The sequence below is a fragment of the Tamandua tetradactyla genome, chromosome 1, assembly GCF_023851605.1.
Source record: "Tamandua tetradactyla isolate mTamTet1 chromosome 1, mTamTet1.pri, whole genome shotgun sequence".
Lineage (NCBI taxonomy): Eukaryota > Metazoa > Chordata > Mammalia > Pilosa > Myrmecophagidae > Tamandua > Tamandua tetradactyla.
Genome location: NC_135327.1, coordinates 111,622,308 through 111,637,845, shown reverse-complemented (window position 1 = coordinate 111,637,845; position 15,538 = coordinate 111,622,308).

The window sequence follows — 15,538 nt, the reverse complement described above, 5'->3', positions numbered from 1 at the left end:
TTTAATTGGCATTAACCTAACAGATTTTCTGATGCAGATATTATAATTGCCCTCATTTTACCTCTGAAATAACTGAGACCCAGATAAGTACTAACTTGTAAAAGGTCACTTAGCTGGTTAACCCAAATTTTTCTGGCTCCAAACCCCGTGCAAGCACATTTTAATATATCGTCCCAGGACTGCAGACACTGTGGCTATCGAGGAAGCAGTGATCTCAGGTGCCCTTGTGTGGTGACAGAACATGCCTTACATCAGCCTCTGCAATCTCTGCTGCCCCTGCAAACAGCACTCAGCAAAGCTTTGTTTGCTGACACTTGATACAAATGAACCAACCACCATCCTCTATCAAAACCAAAATCTTCCCTATCTTATCCCCTTACCAAATAATAAAAGTTGTAACTTAAATATTACAATATAAAGTTAGTACAAGATATCAAGTTTAAGAATATCACCCAAGGATTTGTACCTTCTTCTGGGGAAACGGTTAATGAGTATAAGGTCAGTTTAATTATGTATTGTGAAAATATAACTGTTATTGTTTTTATTTAGAGATTAAGCATGGTTTAAGGAGCTGTGCATCAGTGCCAAGTTGACAAGGGGTCTATTGTGATGATTCAGTATATGTGTCACCCGGGTAGGTTATGGGGTCTGGTTGTTAGGCCAAGCAAGTACTGCATGATTGCTACTATGAGGCCATTCCAAAGATTTAAAGTTAGTCAGCTGATTGCATCTATGGGCGATTAAATCTATAATCAACAAAGGAGTTGCATTTAGGAATGAGGAATGGCTCATCCAACCCAAATCCTAAAAGTGAGAACTGATGATTTCGGCATCAGAAAGAACAATTTATACCCTACGTCAGCCAGCCAGCTCCTTCATCAACAGCTTCTTCCAGTTTGTGGCCTGCCTTACCAGACTTACCAATCCCCATAGTTGTGTGTGCCAATTCCTACAATAAACCTCATTTATTATATTTACATTATTTATACACATATGCATATTTATATCTTATTGGTGCTATTTTTCTGGAGAACACTTACTAATATAGAACATGCTTTTCTCTTTGTGAAAAGAGATTGAATTGATTTAGTCAGTGTACTTTTTTTCAGTTCTTATTATGTTGATTCAATTTAAGTAAAAAGCAGTGAATCTAGAAGAAACTGCCTGAAAAGAAATGTGAATGCATCATAATTTACAATTTATCTCTTCTTTTTAAAGTGGTAACTAGTCTATGAAGATTAATGAGCTGGTGTATTATAAAGAACCTCTCAGACTATGGGACAGTGACAGAGGTAGGAAGCTCCAGGAATCAGTCCCTCCCCAAGACAACTATTGAACTGGAAGTTAACTATCTGAGTCAACACCTTGAAACTCCCAAGTCTAGAGGAACATGGTGCAGGACCATGGAGGAGCTGGGAGAAGAGGCTGGAAAACTGTAATAAAGACCAGCACGTTTCATCCTCACTGCAGCAGCCACATCCGTGCTTCCCCAGCTTCAGGGCTGATGGCAGTAGGGGCCAGAGCTCCAGCTCCCTGCACAGTCTGTTGGTGCCAGGGCGGGGACACAGAAATAGCCACCCAAACTCTGGGGATGTGTAGTCTGATCCCAGAGCTCTACCTCTGATCACCCACTTCAGATCACTGGGCACCTGCTCTGAGGGCAGCCACTGTTCTAAGCCCTTAGGCAAAGGTGCAGAAGATTCTTAAAGACAGTCACCTTCCTCAAAACTTCAGAAAAGAATTAAAGGACTGAATTAACTGAATAAGTGCTGAGTTAAGAAAACACAGCTTCAAAAGCTATAGAAGAAGATGCTGGTCCCTTGCTGGCCCCTTTCCACCCTCTTCACAGAACAGGGTAGAACCAGTGTATACTTCCATGGTGGGTCCTTGGCCCTGTACTAGTGGGAGCAGAGTGGCCCTGTGTGCATTCTGGGGTACTTGTATGTTAGTTCCAGTCTGTTGGGTAGAGTCTGAGAATGTGTCTGAGCCTTGCACTCCCAGAATTTGTCCTAAGGGTAGAGAAGCCCCTTGCAGACAGCTGGGGCAGTAGGAAAGACAATTAAGTTGAAATGGTCCAAGGTAAACAACTACCTGCATTAAGCCACTTGAAACAGCACCCAGGATGGGGGTGGGGAGGGGGGGTACCTGCTGCAAAGGAAGTAGATGGGTATTCACCCAAACCCCTGTGGTCTGTATACAGGGGGGGGGGGGGGTGTCGGGTGGGATTTCTTAATCTTCTGGCCAGCACAGACCCAGGAGGAGAAGCAGGGTCAGATAAGACACAGAGGAACCTGACTTCCCATTTGCCTAAGGCCGATCTTGTTGGAGGGCTAAGCTGTGAAAGAGACTCAGAGCCAAATCACAGTCAATTTACCAAGAGAATGAAGGGTACTTTTTGCTTTTTGGGTTTATTTGTTTTGTTTTGATTAGCTCCTCGCATTGAACAAAATCTCTCTCATATCACCAGGTTGATACTAACTTAAGGGACAGCCCAGGGACTAAGTCCCAGAGTTCACAGTTTAAAATATTAAAATGTACAGTGTATAAAAGATTACAAATCAAACATAAAAGGAAGAAATGCCCAATCCAAAGGAACAAGATAAAAATCGAGAAACCATCCATGAAGAGGACCAGACTTTGGACTTACCAGACAGAGTTTAACATAATGATCCTCAATATGCTGAAGGAGGTAAAATAAGATATGGAGAAAGAACTAAGGATATGAAGCAAACAATGAATGAACAATATAGCAGCCTTTTCAGAGAAATACTGGAGCTGAGGAACAGAGAAAATGAAATGAAAAATTCCCAGGAGGGTTTCAACAGCAGATTGGAGCTGGCAGAAGGATGAATCAGGGAACTTGAAGACAAGAGAACTGAAGTGACTCAGGCTGAAGATTAGAAAGATAAAAGAATGAATGGGAGCTAAGAGACCTGTGGCATGCCATCAAGTGTACCAATATATGCATTATCATAGTCCCAGAAGGAGAAGAAAAAAAGAAAGGGGAAAAAGGAATATTCATAGAAATAATGGCAGAAAATTTTCCAGATTTAATGAAAGACATGAGTATCCACAATCAAGAAGCCTACCAACCCCCAAAAAAGAATAAATTCAAAGAGAACCATGCTTAGACACAGAGTAATCAAATTACCCAAGGAGTAGGAGAAAGTTGTAAAAATTGCAAGAGAAAAGGAATGAATTATGTACAAGGGAATCCCAATAAGATTGAAGTGTTGATTTCTCATCAGAAATAATGGAGGCAAGAAGACAGTGGTATGAAATATTTAACATGGTGAAAAAAGACTGTCAACCAGGAATTTTATATTGACAAAACTTTCTTTTTAAAAATGAGGGAGAGGTTAAGATATTCCCAGATAAACAAAAGCTGAGGGAATTTGTCACAGCTAGATGTTCTATAAGTAATGCTAAAGGGGAGTTCTTCAGACTGAAAGGAAAGGGCATTAGACAGTGGATCAAAACAGTATAAACAGATAAAGAACTCTAGTAAAGATAACCATATGGGTAAATTATAAATGTCAGTACCGTTGTATTTTTTGTTATGTAACTCCACTTCTTGTTTCATACAGATGCTTAAATCAAATGCATAAAAAGTAGGATAAATTGATGATTTTGGACATGGACATAAATGTATAAAGATATAACTTATAACAAGTACCAAAAATAGGTGGGAGGATGGAAGGACATAAGAACAGTGTGTGTGTGTGTGTGTGTGTGTATATATGTTATTGAAGATAAATTGGTATCTAATTAAATATGATTGTTTATAGACTTAGGATGTTAAATTTTATTCCTGTAGTAACCACAAAAAATATACAAAAAAAAAAAACATATCCAGAAAAAAATGAGAAGGGTCAAAATGTGGTACAATACAAAAAGTCAAATAAATATGGAAGCGAGTCTTAGAAGAATTGAGGGTCAAAAAAGGTATGATGCAACACAAAATAGCAAAATGGTAAAATGAAAATAACTAGCAGTAGTTACTTCAAATGTGAACGGATTAAACTCTCCAGTCAAAAGGCAGAGTTGGCTAATGCATATAAAAAAAAAATGACCAAACTGCATGCTATTTACAAGAGACTCTCCTTAAATTCAAAGACATAAATAGGTTGAAAGTGTAAGGATGGGAAAAAATATACCATGCAAGTAGTAACCATCAGAAAGCTAAAGTAGCATACTAATATCAGATGAAATAGACTTAAACTGTTATGAGCATGAAAGATGGTCACTATATACTGATAAAGGGGTCAATTCAACTAGAAAACATGGCAAATATAAATATGTATGCACCTAGCAAAGAGCCCCAACATATATGCAGTAAACTGACATATTTAAAGGGAGAAATAGATAGTTCTACATTAATGGTAGAAGATTAACATGCCATTTTCAATAATGGATAGAATATTGAGAAAGACCAATAAGGAAATAGTGGACTTGGATACTCTAAACCAGCTAACTGACACACATGCATCATTTCACCCAACAGGAACAGAATGCATATTCTTCTCTACTGTGCATGGATAACTCTGCAGGATAGGCCATATATTAGGCCACAAAGCAATTCACAGTACATTTTAAAAGATTGAAATTATGTAACAGCCACAATAGAATGAAGGTAGAAATCAATAACTGAGGAGAAATGGAAAAATTCACAAATATGTGGAAATAAACAATAAACTCTTTAAAAAACTATGGGCCAAAGAAGAAATCACAAGGGAAATTTATTTGTACTGAGACATATAAAAATAAACAAACCAAAACTCATGAGATGTAGTAAAGATATTGCTGAGAGGGCAATTTATAGTTCTAAATGCTTACATCCAAAAAAAAGATCTCAAATCTGTGACCTTACCTCAAAACTAGAGGATCTAGAACAAGAGCAATCTAAATCCTAAGTGAGCAGAAGGAAGGAAATAAAGATTAAATTTTAGATAAATGAGATAAAGAATAAAAAATAGAATCAACAATGTCAAAAATCAGTTTTTAAAAAAAATCAGTAAAATGGACAATTTTTAGCTAAACTGACAAAGAAAAAAGAAAGAACACACAAATAAATAAAATCAGAAATGAAAAGGGGAACATTACTATGGATCCCACTGAAATAAAAAGGATTATATGAAGATACTATGGACTGAATAACAACAAATTGGATAATCTAGATGAAATGGATAATTCCCTAGAAACACACAAACTACTTACATGGACTCAAGAAAAAAATAGAAGATTTTAACAAACTGGTAACTAGTAAAGACATTGAATCTATGATGAAAAACCTCCTCAAAAAGAAAATCCCAGGACAAGATGGCTTCAAAGGTGAATTTTACCAAACACTTTAAGGAGAATTAACAAGAATTGTGCCCAACGTCTTCCAAAAAATTGATGGGGAAGTAACAGTCTCTAACTCATTCTATGAGGCCAACATCACCCTCATACCAAAACCAGATTAAGATAGCACAAGAAAAGAAAACTACAGACCAATATCCCTTATGAAAATAGATGCAAAAATCCTCAACAAAATAATAGCAAACTCTAATGCAATACTACATCAAAAGAGTTATACATCATGATCAAATGGAATTCATCCTAGGTATGTGAGGATGGTTCAAGATAAGAAAATCAATAAATATATTACAACATATTAACAGAACAAAGGGGAACAAACATGATCATCTCAACTGATGCAGAAAAGGTATTTGACAAAATTCAATATGACTTCTTAATAAAATACATTTAGAATACTAGAAATAAAAGGGAATTTACTCAATATGAGAAAGGGCATATACAAAAAACACACATCTAATGTCATACTCAATGGTGAAAGACTGACAGATCTCCCTCCAAGATCTGGAACAAGACAAGGTTGCCTATTGTTACCACTGTCACTCAACATTGAGCCAGGAATTCTAGCTAGAGTAATTAGGCAAGAAAAAGAAATAGAAGGCATCAAAATTCGAAAGAAAGGAGTCCAACTTTCCCTATTTGCAAAGGACTTGATCCTATACATATAAAAATCCTGAAAAAGCCACAAAGTTACTAAAACTAATAAATTAATTCAGTAAAATGGTAGTTTACAAGGTCAACATGCAAAAATCAGTAGCATTCCTATGTATTAATAATGAACAAGGCAATTAATAAAAAATACTCTGCTTTCAATAACGATTACAAATCAAATACCTAGTAATAAATCTAACCAAGGATGTAAAAGACTTATGCACAGAAAACTACAAGGCACTGCTAAAATAAAAGGATAGAAATTCTGTGTTCATGGATTGGAAGACTAAATATGGCTGAGATGTCAATTCTAAACAAAGTGATTTACGGATTCAACACAATCCTGATTTCAATCAAAATTCAAAAGCTTTCTTTGCAGAAATGGAAAACCTAATAATCAAAGTTATATAGAAGTTAAGGGAGCCCTAAATAGTCAAAGTCACTTTGAAAAAGAAGAACAAAGTTGAGGGACTCATACTTCCTGGTCTTAAAGCCTATTACAGACCTCTGTTCTGTGGAACAACTAGAGAAGTGATAGAAAAGCAACTGAGATAATGGTTCCAGGGTAGAGTGACCAAAGAGGGACTTCTGTATTACATAGGGAGGACCTGGATGAAAAAGTGTATAAATTATGATTGAGAGGTTGGGTGAATCTACCCAATTGTGACCATACCTGGGGCGGGCTGCAATGCACAGGCTGGAGCAAATGCCGAGGGAGAGACATGGCCCCACCTTCATATCATCTTGAAAGATCTTTCCTCTCAGCTCTGTAGCCAGGAATTCCAGTGGGAAACACAGAACCCCGCAGACTTGATTTACCTATGCACAGAAATCATGCTGCCAGAACACAGTACTTACCTCCCATCCCTAAGGCAGGCTGCTGTGGGCACCTGGTTTTAGCAGAGATTGAGGGGCCATCCCACTTAAGAGGAGAGGGGACACAAAGCAGAGCTGATTTGACAATTGGTCAGTGAAAGACCCCCTGGGTCCTGCTGGTTCTATCCTTCACTCCATGGAGACCTGAAGTGCTCGTGGCACGCACAGACAGAGGGGTAGGGATGAGGGAATGAGCCATGCTGCACTGCCAGGTGGTCCTGGGCTGGCTGTGGGTATGGGAAGTTGAAATACTCAGTCCTCTAGCCCAAGGTCATTCCATATGGAAGCATGGGGACCACCAGCCCCATCATGACCACAAGCAGATTCTCTGTGAAGGTACATACTACCCCCCCCACCCCATACACAGGGTTGATGGCTTTCAGCGTGCACTGAGACCTGTGGCCTTGTTTGGATTTTCACCCAGTTGGGTCCCAGCAAAGCCTGCTGACTTAGTTGGGGAGAGACAGGCTTGAGGGAAAGAGGTGGCTGAAGAGCACTATCTGCTGGGGAGACCAGGAAGTGCAGTCTGGCAAATTGCCTTTCTGCCTAGCTTTTAACAGGTCTTCAATGAGAGTTGCATCACCTGCATGAGTCCTGGCCTTGGCTGGGGAGAATCACAGGCAAACAAAGCACAAAGAGAGACCTTCCAAGCAAACATAAGCAACTAAAAAATCTTAGAGGAGTGAGGGAAATCAATTTTTAAAATTACCTCATCAAGATAATCAAAAACCTCAGAGTCAGCAGAAAATCACAAAGCAAATAAAGATGTAAGAAAATATGGCCCAGCCAAATGACCAAATTAAAACAGCAGAGAACCCCTCCCACCCCCACCCCCCAACACGGGACATGGCATCCAGGGGTGAAACTTTCCCTGGCAATGTGGGAACTCCCAGGGAGGTTGACAATGATTTCCTGACCAAAAGGAGAAAAGAAATATAACAAAATAAGGTATCAGTAGCTAAGAGAGTTCAAATAGAGTTGAGAAGCTATTGAGGCTACTCTTAAGCAAGCTGTAGTTAGATATTGCAAATTGCCATGGTTTGTCAAACCCCAAACAAAACTATTCCTGTTAACCTTAAGGAACATCTAGGGCTTTATATGAAACTGTACAAAAGTTTTACATAGTAAGATTACTTTCCAGAAACCTACAACCTCCAGATAGGTTCCTAGGACAGAAGTTCTGAAACCTGGAGGAGGTAGTCTCTCCAAGAATATCCATCCCCCTATACCATATTATAGACACCCCTTTCCAACATGAGAAGGTTAGAATGCTCATTGCTCAAATACCCCTAAAGATTGAGAGAAGGATCAAAGGAGAAGGAGGAGTTATAACAAAGAAGATAGGATTTAACAAATGAGCATGACTGCTGGGTCATTGACATCTCTTCTAGTCTCCAGTGTCTTGAAGCAACTAGACAAAAAAACTAAAATTGTGGAACTATAACCCATACCAAACTCTGTTCTATAACTACCTGTTATAATGTCCTTTGAAATTTATTGTTTTGTGTATATGTTATATTTTATGATAAAAATGCTTAATATGAAAAAAATACCAGAGAAGATGCTGAATTTGGAAGAACTAATCAAACGTGTTCATGCAAATCTCCTAAATAAGTTCAATGGGTTGACTAAAGACATAAAATATATCAAGAAGATACTAGAAAAACAAAGAATTTGAAAGAATAAAAAAATAGCAGCTCTTATGGAAATCAAAGATACTGTGTGTTAAATTAAAAATTTACTAGACACACAACAGCAGACTTGAAGAGGCAGAAGAAACAATAAGTGAACTAGAGGACAGGGCAACTGAATTTGAATGAGCAAAAGAATAAATGGAAAAAAGAAGGAAAAATTTTGAATTGGCTCTCAGGTAAATGATGGACAGTATGAAGTACACAAATATAAGGATCATTGGCATTCTAGAATGAGAAAAAAAAAGTAAAAGTCTAGGAAGATACTTCGAGGAGCTAATTGGGGAAACTTCCCAACCCTTATAAAATACATAAATGCACAAATCAAAGAAGTCCAAAAAACATCAAATTGAATAAGTCCAAATAGTCCCATTCCAAGATACATACAAATAGACTATCAAATGCTGAAGAGAAACAGAAAGTCTTGAAAGCAGCAAAAGAAAAGTGATTAACCTCATATAAGGCAAGCCATATAAGACTAAGTTTGGACTACTTAACAGGCATTATGGAGGTGAGAAGGCAGTGGTATGATATATTTAAGAAACTGAAAGAGAAAGACTTCAGCTGAGAATTCTGTACCCAGCCAAACTGTCCTTCAAAACTGTATGGAAATACCATATAACCCAGTAATCCTACTTCTAGGTATATACCCAAAAGATTTGAAATCAGGTTCTTAAATACAGATCTGCGTAACAATGTTCATAGCAGTATTATTCACAATGATACAGTATTATTCACAAAAAAGATGGAAGCAATCCAAGTGTTTTATTAAGTGGATAAGTGAAATACGGTTTATACATACAATGGTATATCATTCAGCCATAAAAAGAAATGCAGTTCTGATACATGTGCTAATATGGATGAATCCTGAAGGCATCATGTTGTGTGAAATAAGCCACACACAAAAGGACAAATATTGTACGACCTCACTGACATGAACTAATTTTAATAAGCAAAGTCATCTCCACCACCACCAGGAGGGAGAGGAACAGTTGTGGAAGAAAGCAGAAACAACAAAAAAAGAACTTCAATATCTTTGGATAAAAACATCAACTGCAAACTTTGGTAATATCAGCACACTATTTTCCTCATCTTCTTACATTTATAAAAGTCTATAGGGTCAATAAATTTGAATGTATCTAAGATAACAATTCTGCCTTTATATTCCAGATTGTGACAGATTGTTTCACATGCCTCTTAGGAGAGTACTAGTCAGTATGTTTCAAAGCCACCCAGAAATACTGGGAAGTTGTGGGATAGTCTTAGGAACTACATTCTTTTCTAATTTTTTTAAAATAAAAAGTACTAAGTCCACTAAGCACAGTTGTAAACTTACCCTCTCTATCCTGACAACAAGAGTACTGTTTAGTGCTTTGTTTGTCCTTAAGGTGCCCAAGTTATCTTAGCAATTTTTTCCCCTTCTTTAATGAATCTATCCCAGGAATAATCAAAAGAGAAGTATTTGTTGCATGCCTATAGAAAAGGGTTAGTTTGTGCTACCCAGAGTGCAACAGGGCTTGAATTAGCTCTTTAGATGACTCTCAAGAACTCCTGAAGATGTGGAACCCTCATACCTCAATAGAAGAGAGTTTTTAAAGGGGAGCAGAGCAGCTGGGACTGGTACCATTGAGAGTTTGCAGGGCAGCAACACCAGAACTATAGAATGTGTGTGGCTTGAAAGTATTATGCACCCCAGAAAAGTTTTAATCCTGATTCAGTCTTGTGGGGAGGACAGGCATTTCTTTTAATTCTGATTCAATATTGTAGGGTAGGATTTTTGATTAGATAATCTTCATGGAGATGTGACATGCCCAATTGTGGATGTCACATTTTAATTAGATGAGATGTGACTCTGCCCATTCAGGGTGAGTCTTGATTAGTTTATTGGAGTCTTTTAAGAGGGGAAACATTTTGGAGAAACTTCAGATGCAGTCACTTGGATAGCAGAAGTGACCAAGCCCACACAGCCAGAGATATATGGAGATGAAGAAAAAAAACTCCCCCAAGAAGCTGTTTGAAACCAGAAACCAAAGACCCCAGCAGATGGCCATCACATGCCTTCCTAGCTGACAGAGGTATTCCAGACCCATCAGCCTTTCTTGAATTAAGGTATCTTTTACTGGATGCCTTAGTTTGGACATTTTATAGGCTTAGAACTGCAAACTTGCAACTTACAAAATTCCCTTTTTGAAAGCCATTCCATTTCTGGTATACTGCTTTCCAGCAGCCGTAGCAAAACAAAACAATGTGTTTCCCACAGTTAGGGTAAAACCATATCACTGTAACATTCTGTAGTATATTAGTTTTTATTACCACAAGGGAGTTTTCTTCCTGCAGCTCAATTTTAATTCCTAGAAATCCAGAAAAACTCTTATATGAATATGACATGAGTGAAGATGCTTCAAGATTTTGGTTTTCATTTCAGAAATGACTAGCTATCCACATAACTACCATCAGTTTATATAGTGGCTTCCCAGGTAGAAGGGGTATGAATTAAAAGTTAAAGGACTTTGTGGTTAAGAAGAAAGTATAAGAAAAGATGGACTATATTCGTAGAGATGGCTATTTAGCATAATTAGTGCCTATAATATTTCTGCCTTATCTATAATAACTGGTCTTATTCTCCATTTTAATAATTTGGCTAATAAGCTTTACTAAAAAAAAACCCTCAAATTTCGTGCCCAAAGTAGGATTATATATAATTTCAAAATTGCTTTCTGAAATTACTTCAGCACAGACCTCCCCTGGGCATGGGCAGAGACTATTTTCTTTATTTTTGCTTCTCTTTCACTTACCACAATAACTAAAATGTAATAGCACTTAAATATTTATAGGAAAAACAAATCATAGACGTGTAAGCGAAGCTGCTGAAGGTAATTTGGTGTTTACTTCAAAGTCATCATCATGAAGGAGAACATGTGATAGTAAAGCAAGAAGATTTATCTCACAGTGCCCTGACACTTAACTCTGGGTTGCCTGGACAAGGAATCTGCTTGGATGGTGGGGAGGGGATGGGAGAGCTTCTCTCCAGGATTGGAATGCTCCTCCCCATCCCTCAGTGGGAAAGCTGCATCTAAAAACAGCTTTCCAAGGGGCTAGTTTCTTCCTTCTTCGCCCCAGCATGAGGGTCCATACCATCCCACAGTCCCAAGTGTTTTCATTATGGGCAACTGACATTCCCAAATAACTTGTTAATAGCTGGTGCCCAAAATCCAGACTTCCCAGTGGCAAGTGTATCATCCCACTGATGGGGTAGTTCTCAGTATTCCACTATGGGATGGCAAAGAAATCAAGGGCTGAGTCCCTCAGCCAGCACACACACTCACATAGCTGGAGGCCAAGCTGCAGCATCCACCATGTGCCCATCAGAGGGATGATGTGAGGATCTGGGAATGCATGCTTCCATGGGTTCTCAATGTAAAATTTCTTTCACCTTCCTATATTACAATATGGAATTATTTTCCAAGCCTGACATGACAGACGGAGACATAAAGGGATGGGTTTTGCCTGAAAGACATTATGTCCTATGTCATTTCAATGTGATTCAATTACTAGCTATTGAACATTTACTATATGCAAAGCTCTGGGATAGGCAATATTGTGAATATGAAGATGAATAATTTATAATCTGCTTTACTGGGTAAGCCACAATGTAGTTATGAGACACTTTGAAAAGGCAATATTTAGTTGGGCTTGAGAAATGTACTACGGGAAGCAGAGCAGAACAGGTAATAGCTGATTCTAAATCGCCGAAGAAGGATCTCTTGGAAGGCCTTAGGAAGAAGATGGATTTAAATTAAGCACGGAATAGGAAAAGAAGGGCTTCAAATAGTGTTAGAAGAAAGGGAAAGAGCAAAAGCACCCCAGGAGGTATAAACAACTTGAGCAGAAAGCAAAGGAGACAGCTTGCTTCCAGAGTAATGGAATTTCTGTGTGACTATAGATATAAGGTTCTGGAATAATTTCAGGAGCTGAAAGTACAGGTTGAAGTTGTAGAGCTTAGTTATACATGTTTCTTTTAAACAATATTAATAATGTTTGTATTTTCTTATGAAATACAAAGACAAAAAACTTCTCTCTCTCTCCCTGTATACTATATAGATTCTCCCAAAACAGATTGCTAGATGTAGGTTAATGTAACAAAGGTAATCATCAATACTGCATGAATGATTACTGTATATCATTTTACTGAGTCCTAACAAAAGCAGCTTTTCCACTGGGAGGCAAAATGCCAACATGCAAAGTCACTTAACTTTAACTCTGAAAGTAACGATAGCCTATGGAAGTTTAAACATTTCTGGAGGGTAACTTAATGTATCAGAAACCATAAAGATGGTCATAGCATTGATCTACTAATTCTGAATCCAGACATTTATACAAAGTACCAATCAGAAGAATATACAAAGGAAGGGAAAAAAGAAAGAAAAAGAAAAAAATGAAAGATACATATGAGAGACAGGAATAAGTACATGAAAAATTTAGTATCATCTCTTGGCTATCTCATCACATATGATTTTTATTTTTTGTCTATGTTGTGTAAGTAAATGCTACATGAGAGTTGTCTATAGAAATTTCTTCATACTAAGGAAGAAACATAAGTCTATTAGGGAAGGAGGTTCATTGTTTAATACTGTTAGTGCGCCAATTCAAAACTGCTATACCCCAGAAAAGCCATGTTCTTTAATCCTCATTCAATATTGTTGGGTGAGATATTTTTGATTAAGTTGTTTCCATGGAGATGTGACCTACCTAATTTTGGATGGGATCTTTTTATTAGGTGGTTTCCATGGAGACATTTTTCTACCCATTCAAGCTAGGTCACGTACTGAGTCTTTTAAGAGGGAACCATTTTGGAAAAAGCTTTAGAATTGACACAGAGATGTTTGGAGATGCAGAAAGAAAATTCCCCTGGGGAAGCTGTTTGAAATGAGAAGATGAGAAAGAAAGCTTTCAGACATCATCATATGCCTTCCCAGCTGACAGAGAAAACCGAAACATTATCAGCCCTTTCTTGAATCAAGGTATCTTCCTCTGGATGCCTTAGTTTGGACATTTTTATGGTCTTAAAACTGTAAACTAGTAACTTAATAAATTCCCTTTATAAAAGCCAACTTATTTTTGGTATATTTCATTTCTGCCAGTATTAAAAAACTAAAACAGATTTTGGAACCAGAGAAGTGGGGTGCTGTGGTTTGCAAATACCAAACACATTGTTATAGCTTTTTAAATGGGTAAGGGGAAGATCTTGGAAGAGTGTATCTTGATAGAGAAGCCCTAGAGTGCTTTGAAGAGACTATTGGTAGAAATGTGGACTCTAGAGATACTTCTGATAAGGTCTTAAGCAAAAACAATGCATGTATTATTGCAAACTGGAAGAAAGATGAAGAGTGACCTGAATCAAACTTAAAATGACTAAGAACTGACTGCTTTCTGACAAAATGCAGAATGGAGTCTATTAATTGAAACTAAATGATTGCTAGAAAATAACAGATGATTTTTCAAATTTTAGCTTATAAAAGGACTGAAACAAATAAAAAATTGACTATGACCATATTTTCTGCCATTGAAATGAATGAAGAGGAATTTCTTGGGATGATGAAAAGCTCGAGGAACTCCAGGAAGATCATGTTTTCCTCTGAAACAGCTAGTAAACAAACAGAAACAGTCTGAAACAACTATTCTGGGGCTTTGGAAGTCAGAAGAACATTATATAGCATCCAGGTAAGAAGAAACAGAAAAAGACAGAGGTAGTAAAGAACTGTGAGTGGCTTTCTCCATGCAGCAGCTCCCTGTGACCATCCTCCGCTCTTTCTGCAGGCTGCCTTAGGATTTGGCCCCTGGTGAGGTGCTGCTGTCAGAAAGGGATGTAAAATCATTTTCCCTAAGAATGGAATGGGGTGGAATAGGGTGGGGGCACAGCCAATCACTGATCATGGCTTTTGATTATTGAATTTCTATCACTGGGTACTGGCTCCGAGTTACTATTTCAATGCACCCATGATAGGCACTGAGGCCATGGAGATTTAAAAACATGGTGCCCCTAAAGCTACAGGGAACAATTTGCTGAAGTGTGCTATCTTCTGTGCAGGCCAGGAAGGCACAGCTTCAGGGAACTGTCAAAAAGTCTTTAGATGTCTTTCTAGAACCTCTCCCCAAAGCACTTTGGAGCCAGCCTATGCTGTCTTCATGGTCCTCAGTCTGTTTGGTTGGTAAATGCTGATTTTGGAAAGCCCTCTCTGGGGACACCCTCCTCCCAGGATTTCCCCTCCAGATAGAAGCATCCATAGACAACTAATGTAGTGTTAAGAAACTATATAGGGAGAGACTTCCGGAGAAGATGGCGGCTTAGTAAGACGCGCGGGTCTTAGTTCTTCCTCCAGAAAAGCAACTAAAGAAACAGAAACAATACGAAACAGCTACCGGAGTCACGACAGAGACCAAAAAGACAGCGTACCCCATTCTGGAACAGCTGAACGGGCAGGGAGAATCTGCTGCGGTGAGATACCCGAGGGGCGCGCATTTTCCCGGCTGGGGCGGCTGGCGACTGGGGTCCCCTCCACGCACGTGGCTCCCCGGTCTGACTGGGAACGTTGGATAGCGGGGCCCTCCCGTCACGCTTGGCGTTTCGGGCCAGCTGGGCAATTAGGACCGGCACTCTCCCAAGCCGCGGTGGCCAGCGACCCCCGCCTCCACGCACGGTTTCCTGGGCCGACTGCCGTGCAGACAGACCAGCGCCACGAGCGCCACCTACTGGGCAGGAAAAGAAAAACAGAGCCCAGAGATTCCACAGAAAAAGCTTTCAACCAGCTGGGTCCCACACCCAGGGAAATCTGATCAAATGCCCAGACACCAGCAGAAAATAATGGATGATGCTCGGAAAATTGAAGATATGGCCCAGTCAAAGGAACAAACCAATAGTTCAAATGAGATACAGGAGCTGAGACAACTAATGCTGAATATAC